Source organism: Ascaphus truei, chromosome 5 (genome assembly GCF_040206685.1).
Source record: "Ascaphus truei isolate aAscTru1 chromosome 5, aAscTru1.hap1, whole genome shotgun sequence".
Classification (NCBI taxonomy): Eukaryota; Metazoa; Chordata; class Amphibia; order Anura; family Ascaphidae; genus Ascaphus; species Ascaphus truei.
The window spans coordinates 129,002,515-129,023,020 of NC_134487.1; the positions used below are offsets into that span (position 1 = coordinate 129,002,515).

The following is a 20,506-nucleotide window of genomic DNA, read 5'->3' on the forward strand; positions in this document are numbered from 1 at the left end:
TGTTGTTACCATGTTGCTTACCAACCATGATTGCTGAGCATGGCCCCTAGATTTCACGGGTTTTCCTGCTAAGGTTTCACTTCCAGTTTTCTATGTATAGGTATTTATATTGTGTTTGCCTCTCCATGTGCTATCACAACTCTGATGAAGGTCCAATTGCAAGGACCGAAACGTTGTTTTTGTGTACAATACACTACTCTTTGAAGCACCTACTGTACCTGCAATGTGCTCCTTCTTTTTACTCTTTTCCTCGGTCGGGGTGAGATACAATTTTGTTTATTTCCCAATGTGCATGCACTTGCTTATACAGTATATGCCAATGTCTACTTTAGCTGTGCCCAAAAGTAATATATGTGTGTGCGGGGTTGGACTGAGCCGCTTGTAAACGAGGGAGATACCTGGTAGTCCCACAGGTGTTCTGACATCTTCCTGGACTGTAGAGGAGGAAGCAGGGGCTAGGCAGACATTGTTAGCTGCAGGGGGAGGGAGGTGCAGGAAACAGCGTTTGTGGGGGAAGGAGCTGGTGAGTTGCTTTAGCCGGGGTGGAAGGAAGCAGCGGCCCTATATCCAGATTGCCTGGTGAACCCTAGATGGCCTAATCTGTGTGTGTGTGCGAGTGTGTGCGTGTGAGAGTGTGCGTGCGAGTGTGCGTGCGAGTGTGCGTGCGAGTGTGCGTGCGAGTGTGCGTGCGAGTGTGCGTGCGAGTGTGCGTGCGAGTGTGCGTGCGAGTGTGCGTGCGAGTGTGTGCGTGAGAGTGTGTGCGTGTATGTATAGTATTTAGCTGTGCATATACAGTATAAACAACTATTGATTAATGGTTATTTCTGGCACAGTTTTTCTTCTTTATTTAATATTGAACTCCACTGTAAACGTGACATGTGAGAAAGTGGACCCTCTCTTACAAATACATTTCTATCTCTGAAAAGCAACTCGTGTGGCTCCTGCTCCCCCTCAGGAATAGCTCATCATGTATATTCATGAGAAGGCAATCCATTCCCGCCTGAGATAATCAGCCGGAGCACAAGGGCAGCACTAACGTCTCAGCGCCCTTTTAATCAGGGCAGTCCTTACAGCACGTTCAATGCAGGAAACAGTCAAGTTGATTAAATGGCTAATCTTCCACCGTGACCTTTCCTGTCAATATTCATGCTTGACAGGACTGTACTGTGAGATGACGTCCCTTTAACCATTGCAGTGCTGCTGATGCATTAAAGCACTGTAGGGTATACTGAACAGTCTCACCTTGATTTATTAGTTTCCAATGATTTCAATGTTTTGTCCCACTTATTCTGGCCTAACTATTTAGTTGTTGTTTTTTTTCCTTTCTTCTTCTTACAAACTACCTTTACTTTTTCATCCATATTTAAAACTTAATTGTGAAATTCCCCTATGGTATTCAAATGTAAAAAATATTAATACGAAATAATTTATTCCAGTCTCGTAAAAATAACCACCTTTGTAATTTCTTCCCGAATGTATGCCACATGTTTGCTGCAGAAATCTCTCCTCCCCCTAGTGATAGAACAATGTGCTGTACAAACAGTGGTTTTAATGTATGTATATCGTTATTTACATAGCGCCACCCAGGTACAAAGCACTTTACAGCAGTAATACACGTGACATAATACTATAATACATCATGGGAATAAGCACTTCAGACATAAAATAATATGAAAAGGCGTTCCTGCCCTGAAGAGCTTACAATCTAAGTGGTAAGTGGGGAGAACTTACAGACAGGAGGGTGTTGTGGTACTTTCGTCTGCAAGGGGTCACGGTCAGTGCATACGAGATGTATTAGCATTAATATTGTTAATGTGCTGTTCAGATTTAGACTTTCATTACTACATTTATAGTTTAACAAATCTTAAATTAGGGAACCACCAGATCCCAAACAAGTTATGCTGAGTAAAAAGTAACAAAACCCTCCACCGGACTGTGTACAATAAATAAAAATAATACTTGGGAGCACATTTGCATGTCTCAGACAGGTCTGTATCCCTGCATTTCACCATTATCAGCATACAGTGCTTCCACTGCAGCCCGGGATTCTGGGTAATGACATGCAAAAGAGCACACAGTGTCACCTTGTACTTCTTGAGAAACCCAGTGACTTGGAACGGCGCTATAACAGCAGTAAATGTGAATGAATAAAATAAATAAAGATAAATTATAAGGTGTTTCTGAAATATTCTCAACCTTCCAGGGAATATGCACTGATTCTCTTACAAGTAGTTAGGATCCAGGGCAGGAAAGGGAGCGATGTCATCAGGAACACCCAAAAGAAAACATATAAGATATCATAGTGCAGTAGGTTAAATAAACGTGATATTCAGTGTGATAACTTGGCTCTTATAGATGACCTACTTACAAGAAGTAAGATAAAAAACAGCAAGTGGTTTAAAGATGGTTCTTGAAAAATTCAGCTTGTAGTGGCAGATGGGTATGACCGCAACACGCAACAGTGAACACTGGTAACAGGCTGGATGGTATATTCACGAAGACCTCAGCTCCCAGTCAGATACACGCAATCATACAGGAATAGAGGGAAACCATAGTGTTTACCAGATAACACCAAAATTTATAGATAAAAGGTATAAGACATGTACTCACAATGTGAAATACGAACACAATCACATAAGGTTTTACTTGAGGCAGTAGGTATGGTGGATCGGCAGATGGAAAGCTCCAATCCCTTCAGTATCCCTCCTCGAGGGTGCCCCCTCGTCCGGTCGCGGATGGAGAGCGTCTGTCGTCACGTCCGGGCCTAGGAATGACGACTTCCGTTTGGAGCGGATGAGTGAAGGGGTGATGGGATCGCCGCACCAACACTGTGCTTTCAAATTTTCCCGGTTCTTCGCTTGTCTCTGACGTCGGCGTATTCTTCGCTGCTGATTGGCTGCTGCCTTCCCTACACAGACATGTCTGAGTGACACTCCACATCCCTGAAGAGACCACAGACGTGGAGGGGTTCGTCTCCCGCTGGCTGGCGTCCCTGCTCCCCGATTTACCTGTGGCGGAGCTTATGATGGACCGCTGCCACCGGGCCCTCAGAAGCAGACCAGCAGCCACCGCGGGATGTTATAGCACAGCTCCATTATTTCCGCACCAGAGACGCTGTATTCCAAAGAACAAAGACGGAGGGGGCCTGCCGCTTCGAGGATATCATCCTGCAGATATTCCAGGATCTATCCCCAGTCACGTTAGCTAGGCGAAGAAAACTCCAGCCTATAACGAAGACCCTTTGGGAGAGAGCGATCCGCTACAGATGGACCTTCCCGTTCGGATTATTGGTCATCAGGAACGGGAGGGCCATCTCCATCAAGGAGATTGAAGACGGCGAAGAGTTTCTCCACAAACTGGGGGTAAAGGAGGGTCCAGCGGCGGGCCGACGCAGGGCACAGGAGCCAGAGGCAGACTGGAAAACTGTCGGCAGACTGAGAGGGAATCGAGAGGCAGTGGTTGAGGCAGAAGACTGAGCCGAGAAGAGCGGAGCAATTTGTTGACTTTATATTCAGTTTTCCAAAGTTACCGATGTTCCCGGTTTGTTTAATAAAGTATACTTTAACATTGCCCTGAACTCCCAAATGACTGTCCTTCCAAAGTTGTGAAGCTGCAATATCGAAGAGGTGAAAATAACCCTAAATCACAAATCTTACCTGGCCGAGTAATACAAGATGGCGATGGAACGCACAACAGGCAAGATGGCGTCGCTGGGGAATGCGGACACCATGACAGGGCAGCAGAAGAAGAAGCAGGAAGAGCGGGAAGATTGTGCGGGAAAACACCCTTCCTCGCGGACAGCCAGCTGCAGAATGGCGGCAGACGGATACACGTCACCGGAAATAGACGGACGCCATCTTGGAGGGGGCATCTCTGGAGATCAGTGGGACGTCATAGGAAGGCGACGGCGCTCCCTGAGTTCTCGCGAGCCTCGACGTCCAGCACAAGATGGCCAAGAGTGGGAGATTAAGCGAGGAGAGGAAGACAGGGAGCGGGGCCAAAGCACCAGAGGGAGCCCACAGAAAAATCAGGAGGCGAAGGAAGGGGGGGAAGGGTAATAGAGGGAAGCGGAGAGGAAGGTCTGGAACGAAGAAGGGAGAGATTAGGACAGAGCGGGAGAGGTAGTGGGGGGTGTACAAAGCAGATGGAGGAGGTCCTTAGCATCGGTAGCCCATAGGGATGTAAGGCATAGGAAGGAGGTAGCAGTGAATAGGTGGAAGCTAAACAGGGAGCGGATACGAGAGAGGGCCGCACGGCAAGATCTTTACAGGGTTAAAGAAGTTAAAGGAGTTGCTAGGGTACATAAGCAGGGAGACAGAGGGGATAATACCGGTGTATCAGAAAGGGTTAGCTGAAGGAAGAGGGGGGAGTTACGCAGGTTAGGATTACTACTTGGGTTGTATGCGGGGCCTCCTGCAGGGGTGGAGGAGGGGGGGCTCGATTATAGCAGAGTGGATGTGTTTCCTTAGATTAAGTTAGTTGGTGGGGGGGCAGTTTGGGTCTGCCCCTGCCTTCAACATGGGTCTCCACATGAGCACCAGGGAGTCAACTCCTGGACAGCTCATGAAAGTCCTCAATGGGCCAGCCGACATGGGCTACAGCGGCGGGAAGAAGACCACCCAGGACTGCGCCCAGGCTGAACGACCAGAAGAGGCAGATACGGTGGCAGGAGGGGTCCGGCCCCACCTAACCACCGGATGCTCTTTGATTGTAGTTATATGTTCTGTTGTCAACGTCTCGATGTTCCCCTTTTGTGTGCCCCTTTGTTTCTCCCCTACATAGTCCAGGAACAAAGAGTGCAGGAGGACCGACCCGGCCGAGAGGTCTTCATCCAGAACTTATCCACATGCCCGAAGCAACTACAGCCAAGCGAAGGTTTGGGTCTCCACAAATGGGTAGGGACATTATAATAATTTCCCACAATTTGAAGGGATTTAACAGCCCCCAGAAGAGGAGAGTGGCCATGACTGACTATAAAAGATCTGACCCAGACATAATTCTGATTCAAGAGACACATTTCTCCAAAACTAGTTCACCAAAGTATATAGATTGCAGATACAAGAGCTGGTTTTCAGCCTCAGCTAATAAAAAACAGAGAGGAGTGGCAATTCTAGTTCACAACCGTTTCCCGCTAAACGTTAAGCTCATAAAAAAAAGACAAAAATGGTCGGTTCCTAATAATAGTAGGAGACATACGTGGCCAGCCCATTACACTGGCAAATATTTACGCCCCCAGTGAACAAGCGGAAGCCTTCCTAGACAAATTCTTTTTATCCCTCCGCAAATTGGCTCAGGATGTATAGTGGTGGGAGGCGACTTCAACCAGACATTAGACTCGACAATGGACAGGTGTACCCCTGGTGGTCATAAGCGATCGAATGTAAGATCCTCTTGGTCCAGGGGACTGAGGGCCAATAATTTGATATATGGCGGGAACAACACCAACGAGAGAGAGGATTCACCTTCTACTCGCACCCACAGACATAGCAGGATAGACTACCTCTTTGTGTCCAGCAGAATGGTTTAGCAGATCTCCCATACGGGAATCCATGATATTTCATGGTCAGATCATGCACCTATTGAGCTGCGGTGCACTGATTTCAGGCTAGACAGGCCAGGAGCGAATTGGAAACTAAATGAGTTACTGATAAAAATCCCCGAGATTGAACAGAAAGTAGGGGATAGAATCAGGGATCACTTTAAGGAGAATGTCGGCAGTGTGGTTTCACAGGCCACTCTATGGGAAGCCCATAAGGCAACTCTGAGAGGCGAGCTCATAGGGTTGGCGAGCAGACACAAGAGGGAGAAGGACAATAAGATCAAAATACTACAATCAGAACTTGCCGTCCTGTCTGCCCTACACAAAGAGAACAAAAAAGCATTGACTCTGAAGTCGTTGCTTGATACCAAAACAAAGCTAAATTTATTGCTGTCCTCCTGGGCTGAAAAGGAACTGTCATGGTTCAAACGGAATTTTTTTGAAAAAGCGAACAAGCCAGATACCCTTCTTGCCAATAAACTTAGAAATAGAGACCAAATTTTCATATTAAGGCAATTCGGACAAAAGGAGGAGATCTCACTTCTAACCCCAAATTAATAGTAGAAGAATTCAAAGCATTGTATGAGTCCCTATATGTTGGGGCGAAGGTCTCCCAGAGCGGACCACACACAAACATTTAAAGGTATTCCTAAAAGAGGCCAGATTGCCCAGATTGAGCAGAGAGGAGAGGGACGCGCTACAGGTAGACTGCTCACTAGAGGAGCTTTTGGAGGTAAGGAAATCACTGAAGACATCCAAAGCCCCTGGCCCGGATGGCTTTCCCAACTTATATTATAAAAAATTCCGAAATCTACTAGCTCCTCATTTATTAAAGCTATTTAATTCCTTTCTGGAGGATGCCCCCCTCCCTGGCCCGATGCTCCAGGCGTCTATCTCAGTGATACACAAACAAGGGAAGGACCCAGCGGACTGCAAAAGTTACAGACCCATCTGTACTGTGTACAACTGCCTGTCCCCAAGCACACAGGATATCTTCCACTGTTATCGCCTCAACACCCCTCCTCCAATCATGTCCCCCTGCGTCTATATACCGCCCACAACGCAGCCTGGAAGCCCCTCCCCCTCTGCATCCACGGACCTGCTACCCCCTCCCCCCACACTTGGTGATGCGTCCCGTCAATCTGCTGCGTTTGTTTCCGTGGAGCATCCGTGGCGCTCGCCCTGCGCAGGGAGCGCGCCGAAACCCCGCCCGCCTGAGATCGCTGGAGGCCGGCAGGGGGCAGATAAGGGTGTTTGCCCCCCACTGTGTGAGGGCGTGGTACACCGCTCCCAAGCGGAGGCAGATGCTGTGCGTGCGCTGCTGGCTTTATCTGCCCCCTCTGCGTATCTGACACTTGCCCCCTAACTGCAGGTCAGTAAGTGGTCAGTTGGCTGGTAGTTACCCCTCTATGTGGGCAGGGATGCGGTTAGAGGTCACTGAGCAGGAAGTGCCACGGGTGATCAGCGAGACCTGTCAGCGTGTATATATGTTATATATATGTTTTATATATAGTGTGTTTATACAGCGGGAAGCGAGCCTCGCCCGTCCCTCTCACATCCACCACCAGTTTAAGTTCTTTCAAATCTAAGGCTGTCTCACACTTTAATCTGGTCTGTAACTGTTTCATTCGCCCATAGTATATATTTTCTTTAACTATGCACGCAATGTCTTGTATATAATGTATACCCTGTTCATTTATGTAACTGTATTTGTAACCATGTATTATTTGTTTTACTCTGTGCCCAGGACATACTTGAAAACGAGAGGTAACTCTCAATGTATTACTTCCTGGTAAAATATTTTATAAATAAATAAATAAATCTCTCTGATTAAGTCGGATACTAAAATTTTCTCCAAATTATTGGCTAACCGTCTCAATCAGGTGATGGCAAAGCTGGTCCATCCTGATCAAGTAGTGTTTATATGTGGCAGGCAAGCGCCAGATAACACCAGACGGATAATAGATTTAATTGATTTGGCCAAGAAGAAAAATATTCCGTCTATGGTGGTCAGCCTGGACGCAGAGAAAGCATTCCATAGAATTGACTGGCCCTACTTGAGAGAGACGCTTGGGGAGTTTGGTCTTGGTGGGAGAATGATGGGCGCAATTCTAGCTCTGTATAAGGGTCCGATGGCGAAGGTCAGGCACCAGGGCCTCCCATCGGAGGAATTCCCGATAAAGAGCGGCACCAGACAGGGTTGCCCCCTGTCTCCTCTCCTTTTCGCACTATGCATCGAGCCCCTGGCAGCACATATTCGCCTCAGTCCCAATATAGTAGGCTATCACAGCCCCTCACCTCTCTGCCAAACGTCTTTAGTGTGTTGGGCGAATTTAAAAAGACATCTGGTTTCAAAATTAATTAAGCAAAGTCAGAAGCCCTAAACATAAACCTCCCTAAGGTTACAGAAAAACTAATTGCAGTAAATTTTTACTTCAAATGGCAAACCTCCCATATTAAATACCTAGGGGTTAATATTACAAAATAATATAGCTCCCTCTACAATGCAAACTACCCAAGACTAATAAGGACTATGAAGGAGGATCTCAGGCGATGGTCAGATTACGGAATATCCTGGATCGGAAGGATCCAATGTATAAAAATGAATCTCCTACCCAAAATCTTATACCTGTTCCAGGCTCTCCCGGTACAAGTGGCCAGGGATAACATCCTTCGTTTGCAGTCCTCTATGGTGAAATTTGTCTGGGGTAACAAAACACCACACATTAAATCTAGTACGCTAATTAGGCCCACATCAAGAGGAGGATTGGCGGTACCTTGCTTGTTGTCGTATTTCAAAGCGGCCCAATTATCTCAAATTACTCAGTGGCACACGCACCCAAGCCTAAGGCGTTGGGTAGAACTTGAAAAAGAGTGCTGTGCCCCGGTAGAGTTACAGGATTTAATTTGGCTACCAAAAATGGTATTTAAGACCATTCGGGACCCGCTATCCACAGTGAGAAGCTCGTTGACAGTTTGGGAGGGTAGCAAGTACAAATATGCCCTGACAAGGCAGCACTCCTTAGTGACTCCGTTTGTGGGGAACCCTGATTTCGCTCCGGGTCTGCAGAGCAAAAATTTAGTGATTTGGAAGCAGAAAGGCCTCACAAGGCTACTACACCTGGAGGGTAGAATTTCAATAAAATCTTTTGAGCAAATTAAATCGGAAAAAGAGTTACCAAACTCAGAATTCTTTAGTTACCTCCAGATTAGAGCGTTCTATACTAAATTCCCAAAATGCCAAACATATTTTTAATTTCCCACGTGTATAAGGTCCAATAACTTTCCCAGTAACTTCAGAAATATAATGTATCAGCGCCAACATATTCCAGATAATATGCCAGTCGTACACATATTAATTGTACCCCTTGGTAAGCCTGAGGGGAGGTAGATTTGATTACTACTTGTCATAGTGTTGGTTTATTCATTTCTGCACTATAGCAATTATAATATCACAGAGTTGGACAGAACATAAATTTTATTTAATTCCTGTTAGCCTGTAATGATACAAATATACTAAACCCCAGATAATCCCTTGGAGTCTGGTTTTAAGACATTCTTACAGCTTTCCCAGCACTAAATAACATCTCCCACAAGAACACATTTGGGTATCTGGAGTGACTTGCTCCTCCCTAGTATGATCTTAAGCATTAACAGTTGGTTAGAAAGCTGTTGTCCTGTGACTTCTTGAGTCAACACAGCATTTCCTTAATTGCTGGATTACTTTGATTATTGGTAACTCAAAGAACATACACAGAACCAAAGGTTAATCCCCTCTATTGCTGTAGTAGGGCAGTGCTTACAAAGCACATTTAGCAAATAGGTTAACCCCTTGGCTGCCATAATGCACACAAAGTTTACCAGTTTCACGGCTACATTGTGACACACCATCCGAATTATGAAAATAAATTCAATGTGGAAAAAAACGAATAGGCGGGATTGCTGCTTTTTATGTGGGACAACATAGCACACAGAACCATAACTTTGGAACTCCCTTCCAACTGATATACATCAGACACCCACCTAAGGCATGTTCTATAGTGCCGGGCGCGCGCTACTCTGTGCGCGCGCATGGAATTTTAGTTGGCTGACGTCAGTCAGCCTTTCTATAGAAGGGCCGCGCGCGCGCACGGCAGGGAGAGGGGAGCCGACAGACAGCGGCGAAGATGAAGAAATTCATCTTTTCGCGCCGCTACCGGCTCTGAATGTATGTATATGTGTGTGTATATATGTATGCATGTGTATGTATGTATGTATGTGTGTGTATTTGTGTGTCTGAACAAATCTAATAAAATTTTTATTTTTAACAATGTTGTTTTTTTAATAAATAATAAATTACACATAAACACATGTAACGGGTTTCCCCCCCCCCCCCCCACCCACCCCCCAATTGCAGATAGGGCCCCCTAGGGAAATACTACTCTGGTTACACATAGCTATAGTGTGGTGCACCTGCTGGCTTACAGGACTCCTGAGTCTCCCGCTTGATGGTATTAAGGGTAATAGCATCAGGACTGGCTTGTGAGGTAATGTTGAGTTATACTCACTCATGATACAGCGCCTCCATCTCTTCCAGACCCCCAGTGTAGCAGAGAGTAGTCTCTGAAAGAGAACCTCTATGTGCACCTTCTTCCCAAGTGACTCCACACACAGGACAGAAGCGATCTCTTTCTCTTTGGCATCCTTTATTAACAACAGACATGGACAGCCGCCCATCATAGTGGCTGGTCGTCTAGCCACTCATCTCAGGTTGCCAACCCAAAGGAAGTCCCTGACCTTACACTCCCAGGCAAAGGGCCCCAAAAGCAGGTCTAACTCTTCCCCTACTCCCTAATGAAGTAAGAGGTATAGTCTTCCACACCACTCCCTGCAGGGAGGGCCACAAACACTGCCAGAGCCCTGACAGGTTGCTGGACAGACTCACCTCACTCAGATGGTGAGGCACACACAGTAAATTTTGGAAGTGCTGCATATTATATAGCTTCAGTAGGCACCACCCCTGTGTCACTGTAAGTGGACACAGAGTCTGATGTCACTTCCTTCACTGAATAATATACATCATAGGAGGTGAGGGCAAACCCTATGATTACTCCTGGCAAACCTGCCCTTTTAACAGGGATTATTGCACAGGAGGAGAAAGGCATGTAACCCCAAAATTACACAGGGCTACACACATACATACAGTACACACATAAACACACACAAACACACATAAACACTGTATGCTCAACACTATACTCACACAGAATACTTACGAAAAGCATGCAGCACATGCACGCGCGTTCGCATAGGCGCGCACGGCCGCATGCTGTATATAACAGCCCTTAATCTCTGCAGAATACTAGAAATGTAACCTTCCAACCAACTATATTCCATGTTTCACCTATAGTACTTTCAGTCTTTCAGATACAGTTTCACTGTAATAATAATATTACAAAAACAATTAATCAAATACACGTATGTGTAATCATATTGTGTCTCTAATTTCCAACAGCCCTGCTTAGATTGTAGGCTCTTTGTGGCAGATAATCACATGCTTACTGTTCATATGCACAGTAATATACACATTTGTCCACATCTTAGATACACAATGCCTCAACTACTATTAATTGAGCTCAAATAACGTATTACAGCAAGTAGCCCTGCTTTAGACAGATACACATCTCTGCATTTTTTTACACAAATCGGGCACCTATGAGTATTTTTAAATATTTGTTTAAGTCAGATTATGAACATGGTGAACTGAGACTTGGGAAAGTTTGAATTACACTGGCTGCTCCCTTTTGTCCATTGTGCAATAGGAGTTTGCGCAGAAAAGTCCCCTTCTTGCCCCCCGCCCCCTTCCCTTATCTTTATTGGTTCTCTAATATTGACAGGGGGACTAAGGGTCAAGAAAACACTTTATTGACAAACATTCTCCCATAGAAATGCAATTTGTAAATAATTCTAAATTCGCCATTGACTGCAATCTGAACGGATTTTTTAAGAATCGGCAGACGGATTCAGAATTTCATTGTTAAAAAGACACACACACACGTTCCAGTCATTAGGTCGGTGCCTTAGGTTTATTGTCAACTCTAGATAGTTGGTTTGGAAATCTTAAATTCACAAAAAAAATGACATGTCGGCTGCTGTAGCGCCCATTTTTAAGTCATATCCTTGAAAAAGACTTCTATGATGGCCGAAATGTCATCTGGTGACTATTCAAATCTTTTTTTTTTTTTTAAAGAAATCAATAGAGTCCATTTTCTTTTCTAATTGTATTGACAACGCAGAGAGCCATGGAGAGCCGCGGATATAACCACAAGCAAGGAGCACTGATATAAGTCATTGTTTAGTTCATTTTATGTTTGGTGTGCAACTTTTTCTATTCTTATGTTATACAGATAGACATACATATTAATATATATATACAGTGTTCGACAATCCTATACATTTACACGTCCGAGGCGAGAGGATTTAACCTCCGGGCGAGTAAATATTGGCCCAAGCAGCACACGTGTTTTTTTAATTTCCCCCGCTCGCGCTGCTGTTTTTCCCGCGCTCGCGCTGCTGTTTTTCCCGCTCTCGCGCTGGAGAAAAAAAAAAAAAAGCCGGAGGCGGGTTCATGTTGTTGGGGGAGATTACCCCGCCTCCGGCTCTCTGAGCAGTGCCTTCGCTCCTTCCCCGCCTCTCAGCAATACTTTCCCTCCTCAGCGCTTCCACTCCTCCGCCTTCCGGCAGCCAGCCCCTTCCGCGCCTGTCAGCCTCAGGCCCCTGCAGGGCCATCTGTCGCCCCCCCCCCCCTCCCTCCCATCGGGCCATCCGCCCCCTCTCCCATCGAGCCACCCGCCACCTCCCCCCCACCCCAATCTCTCCCGGCCTCAGTGACCCCCCCTCACCCCAATCTCTCCTGGCCTCCGTGACCCCTCCTCACCCCAATCTCTCCCGGCCTCAGTGACCCCCCCTCACCCCAATCTCTCCCGGCCTCGGTGACCCCCCCTCACCCCAATCTCTCCCGGCCTCCGTGACCCCCCCTCACCCCAATCTCTCCCGGCCTCAGTACCCTATATATCTTAACTGCCCTATACTACACCGAAATAACCTATACTGATTTCTTCCAGATCTGACTCAAGCTTCACACGGAAGACTTCGGAAGGCAGGTAGGGAACACTTTCCCTCCAATGTATAACATTGCAGGAATGAGGGTACCTGGACATTGAGGGACTGCGGATCAGGTAAGATCCCAGGCGGGATTGCTGCTTTAGATATTGTGAAGCGGGGACGTCCAGACACTGGTTATGGGGTTCAGGAAACTAGTCATTCACACCTGGCTTTTATTTCTAGATCCGACATTAACACACACACACACGTAACATGGACTAATTGTAGTATAATGTAATACAATAAATACATTTATGTCAAAAACGAATGTTGTTCTGACTAGGAATTTATTAAATGTATTTTATTTATATATTTTATTTTAAAGCGGGGTTGGGGTAGATTTTTTGGTTGGGCGAGTAGATTTTTGGGTGATTTGTCGAACACTGTATATATATATATATATATATATATATATATATATATATATATATATATATATATATATATATATACACACATACTAGCTGATATACCCGGCGTTGCCCGTGATGTAATGTTCTGGCTCCCCCATCCTCCCTCTCAACTCCCTTCCCCCTCTTCACAGCTGTTCAGAGCTGCGACCCCCCTCCCCCCACTGTTCACAGCTCCTTCCCCCCCCTGTACACAGCTCCGTGCCCCCCGTGTGTTTGGCAGCTGAGCTGACTGAGGGGGGAAGTGTGTGTCAGTGTGTGTCAGTCAGTCAGTGAGTGTGTGCCAGTCAGTCAGTGAGTGTGTGTCAGTCAGTCAGACAGTGAGTGTGTGTCAGTCAGTCAGTGAGTGTGAGTCAGTCAGTGAGTGTGTGTCAGTCAGTGTGTGTCAGTCAGTGAGTGTGTGTGTCAGTCAGTGAGTGTGTGTCAGTCAGTCAGTGAGTGTGTGTGTCAGTCAGTCAGTGAGTGTGTGTCAGTCAGTGAGTGTGTGTCAGTCAGTGAGTGTGTGTCAGTCAGTCAGTGAGTGTGTGTCAGTCAGTCAGTGTGTCAGTCAGTCAGTGTGTGTCAGTCAGTCAGTGTGTGTCAGTCAGTGTGTGTCAGTCAGTCAGTCAGTGTGTGTCAGTCAGTATGTATTTATGTGTGGGCTTCCCCCCCTTCTCTCCTGACTCCCTCCCCACCCCCCTTTTCCTGACTCCCTCTCCACCCCCCCCCCCCCCCCCATCTCTCTCCAGCTGTTTCGACCTTAATGGGTCTCATCAGTGTGGAGTTGATTAACTGGCTATGCAAACAGCTGTCTGTGGGTGGGTTTTCTGGCTATGCACCTTAACCTTGGCTGTGCTCAAAGCTGTGACCATGCAGCAAGCTTAGGCCTATAGGGAACCATTTTAAAAATGGTTTTTGAAGCAAAAAGTGGCACTGTGTGCTCATTTGCATGTCATTTCCCAGAATCCCTTGCTGCAGTGGAAGTGCTGTGTGCTGGATGATAATGGTGAAAGGCGGGGTTGCAGACCTGCCTAAGACATGCAGATGAACATACAGTTGTATTTACATTTGCATATTTGCTTTGCTGTGGAAGGTTTTTGTCACTTTTTTTTACTCACCATAACTTAACTCAGTATGGTAACCCCCATCCTTTAGCTTCTTTGCATAGCCAGTTAATCAACCCCAAACTGATGAGATCCATTAAGGTCGAAACAGCTGTCTGATCGCTTTCGCTTCTCGGCCTTTTGGCTAAGATCAAGTGTAGTGTCTGTCCTGTGAAGGACAGATTCTCCAGACTACACCTGGTCATGGCCTGAGAATGCAGATGCAAAGTAGCCCGGGCTTATTTTCTCTGCACCCCAGGAGTGGTCAACCTGGGGCAGTACCACTTGCTGCACCTTCGGGTTGTGGAGGTTGAGTGTTTGCAACCTCCACTTCAAGAGCACTTGGCACGAGCACTGATTATTTGCACCCCTATTTTTCCCGCACCTGGCCCCCCTTATTGCCTTCCGCTGAGGGGACAACCAATTATTTTTGTCACCGCCTGGCCTTGCACGGGGCCGGGCGTGCACTTGTGCACACCTTTTTGTGTTGTACGTCTGAGCACTTCCTGCACTGCATCACACAGAGCACTGGAGCACTCGCACCATGGATTTTGTTTCGGTTACGTGTTGGGTTATCGTCACCCCTCTCTCCGGAGAGCAAAGACTGAGTGCTGGCTAGTAGTCGCCATCCCTTCGGGGGAAGATTGCGGTGGGTTAGTAGGCGTCAGCCGAACACCCTAAAGTCTTGGACTCTCCTGCGGCGTCAGCTGCACCAGGAGGGAACGAGAAGGACGTCGGACTCTTCGGGGGAAGACGTCATGTAACAGCAGGACTCCAAGGCCTCGGCTGGAGAGAACTGTCTATGGCACGGACTTGCCTACTCTCCGGAGCGGACTTAGTCACAAGTTTTGAGCACCTGATCTCACAGCGTGGATCACGAGCACGGATACAGAGGTGGATCACTTTTTTTCACCGCCCGGGCTACAAAAAAAAAAAAAAAAGCTGTCTGATCGCTTCTCGGCCTTTTGGCTAAGATCAAGTGTAGGGTCTGTCCTGTGAAGCATAGACCCACTCTGGCTGCACTTGGTCCTCTGGTCATGGCCTGAGAACGCGGATGCAAAGTAGCCTGGGCATTTTTAATCTTGCACCACCAGGCGTGGAAAACCTGGTGGAGTATCACTTGCTGCACTGTGGATGGCTGTTTTGGACGTGCGGCCTCCACTTACGAGCACTTGATGAGCACTTGATGAGCACAGATGATTTTGCACCGTCCCCTATTTTTCCGGCACTTGGCCCCCCTTATTGCCTTCCGCTGAGGGGACAAGCCATTATTTTTGACACCCGCCTGGCCTTGCACGGGGCCGGGCGTGCACTCGTGCACATTTTTTGTTGTACGTTTGAGCACCTCCTGCACTGCATTGCACAGAGCACTGGAGCACTCGCACCATGGATTTGTTTTGTTTTGCTGTTGGGTTAACGTCACCCCTCTCTCCGGAGAGTAAAGACTGTAGTGCTGGCTGGTGACCGCCAATCCTTCGGGAGAAGATCACGGTGGGTTAGTAGGCGTAAGCCGAACACCCTAAAGACTTGGACCCTCCTGCTGCGCCTACTGCACGGGGAGGGAACAGGATGGACGTCGGATTCTTCGGATGACGACGTCAATGTAACAGCAGGACTCTTTCTGGCTTCGGCTGAAGAGGACTGTCTCTTGGTACGGACTGGCCTACTCTCCGGAGAAGACTTTGTCACATGTGGAGCGCACCTGGTCTCACTTGACCACAAGCACGGTTTTTGAGGTGGAATCACTTTTTTTCACCACCCGGGCTACAAAAAAAAAAAAAAAGCTGTCTGTGGGTGGGTTTTATGTCTATGCACCTTAACCTTGGCTGTGCTCAAAGCTGTGACCATGCAGCAAGCTTAAGCCTATAGGGAACCATGTTAAAAATGGTTTTTGAAGCAAAATGTGGCACTGTGTGCTCATTTGCATGTCATTTCCCAGAATCCCTTGCTGCAGTGGAAGTGCTGTGTGCTGGGTGATAATGGTGAAAGGCAGGGTTGCATACCTGCCTAAGACATGCAGATGAGCATACAGTTGTATTTACATTTGTATATATATATATATATTATAGTGCAGAATAAATGAGTTCTTCAGTATTAGGTGATACCTTTTTTATTGGACTAACAATTTATGTCATACGACAAGCTTTCGAGAGTTCTCCTCTCTTCTTCAGGTCAGCAATACAGATATATATATCATTCACACATACACACAGAAAATAAATATATATATGTAGCCCTTTTTGTGAACCGGCCTGACCCACCCAATCTCGCATTGGCCCCTCGTGGTCTAACCGGTTCCTTTCCCTGCAACACACCTGCTCTAAGGGACTACTGGTACTGAAACACACCTGTGGCTCCAGGAGATCTGAGCCTCCGCTAGCTGGGAGCCTGGGGAAACCCTTACCATTACCTGGTGCAGCGCCTCCACTTACCCAGGATCCCCGTTAAGAAAGATAGCCCTGGGTAAGAAATACAATAACACACGTATACCATAAAACAATAACTAACACTTTACTTAAGAACTCATAACACAGTACATAACATCATAACATAACCTGATGCTCTATCCGCATCACCTCAGCCCAATGTCTGGCGTTCCCACCCAGTGTCCTGTGATCCCCCACACCCAATGTCCCGTACTCCTACGGAGGTCGTGGGTGACTGCGCAGTCACTATGTGAATAGGCCTGTTGGTGCACTTAATAATGAAGTACCTTCCGAGCACTCCGATGCTCGGGACCGCAACGCACTTCTCAAAGGGTCAGACGTCCGTCTGATCCTTATTCAGGTACTTCCGACGTGGACCCCAACGAGGGTCCCACCGCTTCCCGGGAACTCCACCGTCGCACGGGCACAGCAACCGCCGCTATCCGCTTTCTTTCCTAACTACTTCTAGAGTGACAGCAACCCTAACCTAGGGCCTGTCCCTGAGGAACCGCAACCTGGGGTGGCTTGGGGAAAACTCCTAGGGCCTGTGGACAATAACCTGCCCCCCTTCCCCTAGCTACCCAGTCCTGTCTGTATCTGGCTAATCCTAACAGCCTAACTCACCTGCAGCCGACACACAGCTCACACTGTCAGCCTGCAGGGATTCACACACGCTTCACACACACTGCACGCACTGCGCCCAGCACATGCAGCGACAACACACACAGACAGCTGCAATCACACACAGCCACCTGGATCCCGCAGCAAATCCACTGCACTCACGCTGTGCCTATTTGCCAGTGCCCACAGCCCTCTCCACTGTGGCACTGCCAAACTGCACCTTCCGCACTTAAGGGTCACCTCCTTAGCTAGGGCCGTCCCTTTTCAGTTACCCCCTGCCCTTACCGGGAATTGGGGCGTGCCTGGGGACCTAAGGAGAACCCTTACCTGATGCAGGAGCCACGCGCTCCCTGCACCCTTCCTACTCCTCGTGCAGACTGACCCTGCCAAGCCCGGGAAATGTATCTATATGCCCGGGCTGAGCTTCCTTCAGCCCTATTGGCCACACTCAGGCACCTGATGCCTGTCTCCTTAAGCCTCCTGGGAATTGTAGTTCCCAGGGGGCTGTCAAAACACTGGGGCCGCGTGCGCGCTTCTCCCGCGCATGCGCAAACCCCTAATGGCCGCCTCAACCTCTCTATCTTCTTCCCTACTCTCGCGCGATCTCTCCCTGCACTGGGGAACCCATCGCGCGCTTTCCGGTCCCTGCGCATGCGCGAACCTCCGCGCAATGGCGGCGCCCTCTCCTTCGCAAGCCGGGCCGGTGGCAACGCGATCGCGGCCCTAGCGACGGCCCGATCGCGTCCCTGGCAACCGGCCTGCACCGCAGGGCAACGCGCTACTCCCTGCTCTGGCCCCCACCCTCGCGAAGTGCCGGCGGGTCCGTCGCAGCCTCCGGCGGCACCCGCTACCACACGGCCTTCACGGAGGGGGGCCAGAAAGTGAAAATTCACCTCGGGGCTACATATATATATATAACTTTTTATTGTATTTAATAGTTTTTCTATACTCTGTTATATACTGTGTTGCTTGAATGTTTAAGTTGCTCAACTTTTAAGTAGTAGATCTATTATGTTTACCGTAATTATGAACAATTGTACAAAATGAGAGGGAATATTGTCCATGGTTCACCTGTGCCTTGCTCCACCTGTCACACAGAACAACTGAAGGGTTAGAAGCCAGTGTGGGCACCAGATTGTAGGACTTGTAGGCCCTTTCTGGTTTTCCATACGTCGTACTAGAGTGTTGTAATCCCCTATTATTAACAGAATAGAGTTTGAATAAAAGGACTAGTATGAGTCTAGCCATGCTGAATATACCAGTGCTATTAGTAATAATAATAATAGCATGTTCTTGTACAGCGCTGCTAGTTTTACATAGCGCTTTACGGAGACATTTTGCAGGCCCAGGTCCCTGTGCAGGGGAGCTTACAATCTATGTTTTTGGTGCCTGAGTCACAGGGAGATAAAGTGACTTGGCCAAGGTCAGAAGGAGGCGACACCAGGAATTGAACCAGTTTCCCCTGCTTCAGACTCAGTGCCAGAGTCAGTGTCTTTACTCACCGAGACGCTCCTTCAGCCCTAGTAGTGTAGCGTATGAACCTGTGATCTAACATATTTCTTTAATAGATCCTCCGGGAACACCAGGCTTCAGCAAGTTGCTTTTAGCAGCAGAATGTATCCTAACAGTGCCAACAGAAGCAGCTGTGTCTGCACAGGACTGCCCTTCTTTTACTGAGCAAGAGGTTAGTCCTTGTTTCATTTTACCGAACAGCAAGTGACAAGGAAGAGCAGAGTTGAAAGATGCCCACATCGACTTTCGGCCTGTTCAAGGCCTTTATCTAGTGACTGGCAGTCACGTGATAATGATAAAGGCCTTGTACAGGCCGAAACGTCGTGTTATGACAGATTAAATTATTTTTTGCTGAAACCCGCTGTGCCCTGGATCACCTTCTTACTTCCATACATAGGATTTCTCCAGATAGGTTTTCCCTGAACCAGGTGCACTGGTATTAAACACAAGTATTATACTGCTATATATTTGCATTATACAGGTGTGCCGCACTATCTCTGTTGTTTGCATGTTATCTGGGGGGACACTGTCACTCTCTACAGGTGTCATCTGTGTGATAATGATACCGGGTGATCTTCCTTCAGATCTTACTCTATGATACCCAAGTTACTATTAGACCAACAAATGGGAATCCAAACCAGGACCGGATCCTTATCCCACAGGTAACCAAGTTACTTTCAAATACCAACGGTTTTGGTCCTGGTATCTTGACAGCTTTGTGGAACACTCACTCTGTAAGCTCAAAGCCCAGGCGCACCATACCATATAAATTCATGACAAAAAGGAGTGTTACGGGTCTGTGGTAATGTATAAACAAAAGACACAGAGCCCCAATGCTACATCCAACATGACAAACATGACAGAAGTGTCGTGGGAGATAGAGAGACAGCAAGGAGGAGAAACAAAGCAAAGGAGCCGGCAGCAGCGGTCAGTGAGAGTTCGAGATCAGGGGAGAGCGCGACCGTAGGAGTAGGGTTTTTTTTTTTTTTTTAAATCTCTTTATTTGTATTTTCAGAAATATTTATTTTAACAGATACAATGTTAATTGTAAGTAGCTCTCAACACAGATTAATAGTATTGTGCATTTGGAGCTACAAAATTATAATAGAGGGATATACCTTAATAACAACAAACAGAAAGCAGAAAATAAAAGACACGCGTACATTCAAACCAGGGGGGGGGCACATTTGCAACAATAGCATCTTCAATACAATATATCAATATAGTTATTTATCTTGTTATTAACACTTCTAACATTTCCTTTGAAAAAGAAACCCAAAGATCTACCACACCTCTCAGCTCTTACATATGCAGCCCTATAATAGAAAGGGATCCCAGCAGAGCTTTTTAAGGACCAACGAAAGATGCCATCACCATGACTCCTGACAAAGTCATTTGAGCACAATGAGTAGCTTCTGTGGCTGTGGCCAGCTCTACTCAGACCCTACGAGACGTGTTCCATCCCTCCTCTACTCCACCACCTCACGCACCGGAAGTCGTAAAACCGGAAGTGTCGTAAGACATAGAAACGCCGCAGCTAAGGCAGCGGTGAGAGTGCTGCGATCTACAACGTGTATTTTTTATATGTATGTATGTAGGTCTTTATTTATGTAGCGCCATTAGTGTACATAGCTTTTCATATTAGTAATACACGAGACAATCATATAAATAACAAATAATACAAATAACAGATCATGGGAATAAGTGCTTCAGACATAAAAGTAACATTTCGGAAGAGGAGTCCCTGCTCTGGGGAGCTTACAATCTAATTGG

At 47.1% G+C, this 20,506-nt stretch overlaps 1 pseudogene; it reads left to right on the top strand.

Moving 5' to 3' along the window:
- The first annotated feature begins 14,299 nt into the window (after window positions 1-14,299).
- Window positions 14,300-14,456, top strand: LOC142496354 (U2 spliceosomal RNA; annotated as a pseudogene).
- The last annotated feature ends 6,050 nt before the right edge of the window (window positions 14,457-20,506 follow it).